Raw genomic sequence first — 6,422 nt, 5'->3', positions numbered from 1 at the left:
CAGCCAGATTCCTCATGCTTGTGCAGAAAAAAAAAACAGGAAAAGACAGCGAAACTAATAGGACGCAAGAACCTTGTCCAGAGCAATATTGGAGATGTTCCTGTCACAGCTCTTTGGGACACGGGATCACAAGTTTCAATTGTGCACCTAGACTGGAAAAGAGAACATCTACCAGATGCTGAGATTCGATCAGTGAAAGAGCTTCTTGATATCTTTCTTTTAGATCTTTCTGCAGCAAATGGGACTGAGATACCTTATGAGGGCTGGGTAGGAGTTGAGTTCAGTCTTACAGAGAACAGAGACGATGAACTGTTAGTACCATTTCTTGTAAGCTCTCAGCCAATCACCAAGCCAATAGTGGGTTTCAATGTCATAGAAGAACTTGCAAAGTCCAACATATCATCAGACAGAACTCTTCCCAACAAGTTTTTGCATAGTCTTGGGTCAGCGTTAGACGTAGGACACAAAAAGGCAAAAGCAGTGTTCTCTGTGTTAAGTAAAGACAAATCTTTGTCAGAGAATCAAACAGTAAGGCTAGGGAGACAAGATGTTATTATCTCAAAACGTCAAATGTTCAAAGTAATCTGTGGAAAATTCAAGAAAAATGTGCTGAAGGGACAATATGCGGTTTTGGAACCAAATGAAAGCACCGTGGCCAGAAGGATTACAAATACAACAGCAACTAATACACATACCAGCTGATGAGGGAGCTATGATTTCAGTTATAGTTGAAAATAACACAGACAACGATATCAGAGTACAAAACAGGACAATAATTGGTTCATTATCCACAGTGGATAACATACAAGATGTAAAAGAGGTCACAAAGAAGTCACAAAGTGAAAGTGGACACGCACAATCCAAAGACATGAAAGTGACACCAGAAAATGAAGGAAAAACTGACAGACAAACAAACATGGGATCCACCAGTTGATGTTTCACATTTAACTGCAGAACAAGACAAACTGAAAAAAATGCTACGAGACGAAAGTGATGTTTTTGCACAAAATGAGTGGGACACAGAATGCAAACCTGATCTACAGATGAAAATACATCTCACAGAGAAAAATATACAATTCAATCCCTCGTCATTTGTATCAACAGGTGAAAAAGCACATTCAAGATCTACTCAGTAGGGGGTGGATACAGGAGTCAACTTCTTCTTACTCATCACCAATAGTAACTGTGAGAAAAAAAGACTCTACCATCCGACTTTGTGTGGATTACAGACAATTAAACGAAAAGACACACCCCGACAGACATCCCATTCCAAGAATTCAGGAAATTTTGGAAAATCTTGGCGGAAATTCCTGGTTTACTGTGCTAGACCAAGGAAAAGCCTACCATCAAGGCTTTGTTAGTCCAGAAAGCCGAGCATGCACTGCCTTCATCTCGCCATGGGGACTTTATGAATGGCTGAGGAAACCCTTCGGACTAACAAATACCCCAGCTGCGTTTCAGAGGTATATGGAAGGTTGTCTTGGAGATCTCAGTACGAGATATGTGTGCCCTTTCTCGATGATGTTTTAGTTTTTAGCAAAGATTTTGACCAACATGTGGAAAATGTGAGAAAAGTTTTACAAAGACAAAAAGAATGTGGAATCAAACTCAGAGCGAAGAAATGTGATTTCTTTAAGATGGAAGTGTGTTACGTTGGCCGTGTAATTTCAAAAGATGGATACCGGATGAATCCAAAAGAAGTAGAAGCTGTGCAATCTTTGAAAAAGTCAAATCCTAAAACAGTCAGAGAAGTAAGATCCCTTGTAGGCTTTCTAGGCTTCTACCGATCATTCATAGCTGACTTCTCAAGAATAGCAAAACCGCTTTATGATCTGTTGTCACATCCAAAGATAAAGAACAAATCCTCAAAGAAAAGTTCTTCACAGTTGCCACCATCTCAGTCTGTGGAATGGACAACATTACAGCAGGAGGCACTTGAAAGGCTTGTAGACGCTTTATCAGATCCACCAATAATGGCCTACCCAGACCTTGAAAAACCATTTGTGTTACAGGTGGACGCCTCAGAGCAGGTCTTGGGGCTGTTCTGTATCAAAGGCAGGAGGGAGCATTAAGAGTAATAGAGTAATAGGTTATTGTTCACGTACACTCACTCCAACTGAGAAAAACTACAACCTTCACTCAGGGAAGCTTGAATTTTTAGCTCTGAAGTGGGCTGTCACTGAGCAATTGCAAGATTACCTCTTCCATGCCCCACACTTTACAGTGTACAGTGATAACAATCCCTTGACATATGTGATGAAAAGTGCTAAACTGAATGCAGTAGGACATCGCTGGGTCTCAGAATTAGCTGATTTCCGTTTTACTCTGAAGTACAGGCCTGGTAAAGTGAACCGAGATGCTGATTTTCTATCTCACAAACCTGCAGAAACGGACAAAATAATGTCAGCATGTACAGAGGAATGTAAAGCACTACAGCAAAGGGGATCACAGTGGTGATACTGACTGGAATTCAGCTGTTACATGCTATGTGGATGTACTGTCACAACTAACTGTTCAATGTACAACTCCAGTTGAGCCAATAGCAGTCAAGGACATTCAAATTGCTCAACAAGAAGATCAAGTGACACAACAAGTAATTACATTAAAGCAAAAAAAAAGAGAAAGATTTAAATACAGGGATAAAGTGAAAGAGCCAACTGAAGTAAAACGACTTCTGAGAGAATGGCCTCATCTTTACCTGGACAAAGATGGAGTTTTACGATGAAAGACAAAAACTAGAAATCAACTTGTAGTTCCTGCTAAGCTCAAGATCTCAATTGGCTAGAGAGAGGTTATTTTGGCCAAAAATGTGAGAAGAGATCGAACATTATGTTACAAGAGTCTGCCGCTGCTTGAAACAAAAGAAACCCAACCGAAAAACTAAAACCCCACTACAAACTATTACAACCTCTGCACCTTTTGAACTAATCTCTATTGATTATCTGCATCTAGAGAGAAGTAAAGGTGGAGTAGAGTATATTCCTGTAATAGTAGATCATTTTACTAAGTTTGCGCAGGCTTATGCAACATCTAACAAGTCTGGAAAGACAGCTGCACGCAAAATCTTTGACGACTTTATTCTGCGATTCGGATTCCCTGCTCGAATTCATCATGATCAGGGAAGGAATTCGAGAATGAGTTGTTCAGAAAGTTGCAGAGTTACAGTGGGATACAACATTTAAGGACAACACCTTACCATCCCCAGTCTAACCCAGCTGAACGTTTTAACAGAACTTTATTAAGCATGCTCAGAACACTGGAAGAGACACAGAAACCGAACTGGAAAGACTATTTGAACAAAGTAGTACATGCATACAACTCAACGGTGCATGAATCAACTGGCTTTTTACCTTTATTTCTGTTAAAGAAATAAACAGAAATAAAGGTCCTACCTATTGACCTATTGTTTCCAAAAGACCAAAAGCAGTCACAGTCTCATCAAGACTATACAGACAAATGGCAAAGGTCAATGCAGGAAGCTTACAGCATTGCACAAGAAAACATGAGAAAAGCAAGTAAAAGAGGACAAAAGTATTACAACAGAAAAGCCTGGAGTTCAGAACTTCAACCTGGTGACCACGTTCTTGTCCAAAACCTATCTGAAAGAGGAGGACCTGGAAAAATACGTGCTTACTGGGAAAACAAAACGCATGTTATAAAAGAAAGAAGAGGGCAAGACAGTCCAGTTTATGTGGTGACACCATTACATGGTGAAGGGAGGGAAAGAATCCTTCATAGGAATGTTTTACTACCCTGTCTTTATCTTATTGATGGACAAGAGACTAAAGAACCAAAAGAAAAAAACAACCAAAAGAGACAAGTAAACAGACAAACACGCCAAACCAAAGACCAAGTTCATGCGGACTCTGACAGCTGTAGTGAGGACGAGTATTCTGTGTGGATTGCCCGTCAAAGCCAGACTACCAGCCTCAATCCACATGCCCCAGTCTGAGGAGCCCTGAAAATATGTTTAGAACGTGATATTGTTTAATTAATAGGTACAGTTATCTTATTGGGCAAGCATTTATTTGATTTAGTATTTAGTTAGAACAATTCAATTGGTTTATGGCTAAATATGTGCTCAAACTATATTATTTTTATTTCATAGATTTCTGTCATGATAATATCCCTTTAAGAATGACACAATGCATGATGGGAGTTTAAAGTTTATGACCTGTGATTATTACGAAACAAGAGAGAAAACTACCCACGCTGTTTGTTCGAACCGTGGATTTTGCTTAATAAAGTTGCACAAAAGCTAAAATATATATGAGTTTTTAAGGGTGCAACATTAAGACACTCAGAAACTACTAACCATGCATGGAGGGTTCCACCCCAAATCTATCACCCTGACTAAACACGAGCCGCAAGGAAGGTAAATAAGGCAGGTGATTCCTTGAGTTTTGGTTTTCTAATTTGAGGGAACCAAACCTTTAGAGAATCCTAAAATCCTTTATCGGAAATAAAGGCCCCTCTTAGAGGATTAAGAGGCAGAGCGACCACAAAGCTGATTTGTTGGACTCTGTGAAGACATTTGCAGTCTACAGAGGATATGCCACCCAATTCAAGAAGAATGGGTCTAAGTGGTTCCAACACACAATCTCCTCCTCCGGGTTTAATTGTTTGGAATAAAATGCTGAACATAAATCTTTTGTTGATAAATTACAGGGCTTAATATGTTTAATTTTTATTTTGTGTGTTTGAATAAATAACAAAAAAATCCATTACTTAAAAGGATCAATCAATTAATACATTTTATTTATAAGGGACTCTTTCATACTAAAAGCAGCTCTAAGAGTCGTACCAACATCTAGCCCTCAGGTTTCTCTGACAAACTGTTCCACAAACAGGAGCCATAATACTGGATGGGTAATAAATGACTAAAACTATACGATCACATAAAAGGTTAAAATAAGATTCATAAATATAAATGTATATGTATAGAAAACAAGGAAAATGACAAAACAAAACCTAATCGATTTCTATTTGCTTTTTCTTTTTCCCTCTGTCTGAGCCTCGCACGGTGCATCTGACCTCTGACCTCAAGTCCTCTAACCTGTCCTCCCATGGACCAGATGATGTCCCTCCTACAAAACCAGCCGATGAAAATGATCGAGAAGATCAAGAAGACAAAAAAGACCTCCATCACCTCCAGGGGACAACTGTTGGTCTCCTGTTGGGCATTTGGACTGAAAACTGTGTGAGAGCTTTAACAACCTCGCTGGTCTGCTGTCCAGTATCAGCATAGAGGAAGAAAAGCTAAACATGCTTCGGAGCTGTGAGAGAAGAAGACTCTGAACTGTTGTCCACAGTTGTCATCTGTGGACAACATGGACATTTCCTGAGGGACGATCTGGACAACCCAAAGATCCAACGCCAGAACCAGTTGGACTGCCAGGAAGCCGGAGGAGAGAGACGGGGGAGGATTTGGCTGCAGCAACGCCGAGACCGAGTGGGGGAGAGGGGCGTAAAGGAAGGAACAACCTGAATCCACATCAACCACTGTGAAGGACGACCTGTCTCTAATGTCCATCTAAATCATGACTTTAAATCTGAAACAGCAACAGAGTGAGCAGCAAAACTTCACTCTACCAAGAATCAAGTACTTCAGCTTTTGACACCAAAGAGGTCAATGTCCAGAGGAACAGCGAGTTTAGATGTTTCTGAAAGACTCTCCACTCAAAGAACTATTGCTGGTCCACTGGCGAGTGACGGAAGCGGAGAGTGAAGATTTACACTGTTCTGTTATCCTTAAATATGCATTTAAAAGAGAAAATCAACTTCAGAAATTACTTGGTTTTTCATATGTTTAATTTTGACCAAAGAGGATGAAATCAGATGTTGCCTGTTTGTTTATAACTTTGGTTTATTTAGAATCAAAGAGGATGAAGATCACTTTGAAATTGTTTTGTTTTATTTTGAAGTGGGCGCATTAGAATCAGATGGGGCAACATAAAAATTTTACTTGTTGATTATAATATAACGTGGGTCATATTAAAATCAAAGAGGATGAGATTATATTAAATTTTAATTATATTTTCATAAGAGGATGACTTAATATCACCTAAACTTTAAATTTAAATTTAGGATTTAAAATTTGTGTAAAACCTAAATTTTCATTAACATAAGGAACATAAAATGAAATTATTCATAATTATCGTGTTAGAGATGTCTAAGGATTGAAATGCATGCAAGGACATGTGGGATTAAAATAATTACTTATTTAAGCAATTAGAAATATTCCTTAGAAAACGGTTTGGTATTCCTCTGGTACTTTACTTCCAAATACATTATTTCAATTTCCTCCTTTCAAAGTTTTGTGAAAGATGACAAAACATATAGAAGATCGTCTCCCTGGCAAGGAGAGGTTGCAGGGTAAATTTTCTTACCTAACAGAAGCAAAACAATAAAGGGATGAATGC

The 6,422-nt window shown here is 38.9% G+C and overlaps 1 long non-coding RNA gene across 1 annotated transcript in view; it reads left to right on the top strand.

The window, feature by feature from the left end:
• LOC107838128 (uncharacterized) overlaps positions 1–5,792 on the top strand; it is a 7,442-nt gene extending 1,650 nt beyond the window's left edge. Inside the window, exons 2-4 of the long non-coding RNA XR_001664191.1 lie at positions 841–845; positions 2,084–2,089; positions 2,429–5,792. This is a non-coding gene — a long non-coding RNA (uncharacterized LOC107838128). The remainder of the gene's footprint in view (positions 1–840; positions 846–2,083; positions 2,090–2,428) is intronic.
• Positions 5,793–6,422: the final 630 nt, after the last annotated feature.

This window comes from Poecilia formosa, unplaced genomic scaffold (genome assembly GCF_000485575.1).
Source record: "Poecilia formosa unplaced genomic scaffold, Poecilia_formosa-5.1.2 Scaffold215, whole genome shotgun sequence".
NCBI lineage: Eukaryota > Metazoa > Chordata > Actinopteri > Cyprinodontiformes > Poeciliidae > Poecilia > Poecilia formosa.
Note: the sequence above shows the minus strand (reverse complement) of the source record. Positions and strands in the feature narration are given on the sequence as shown.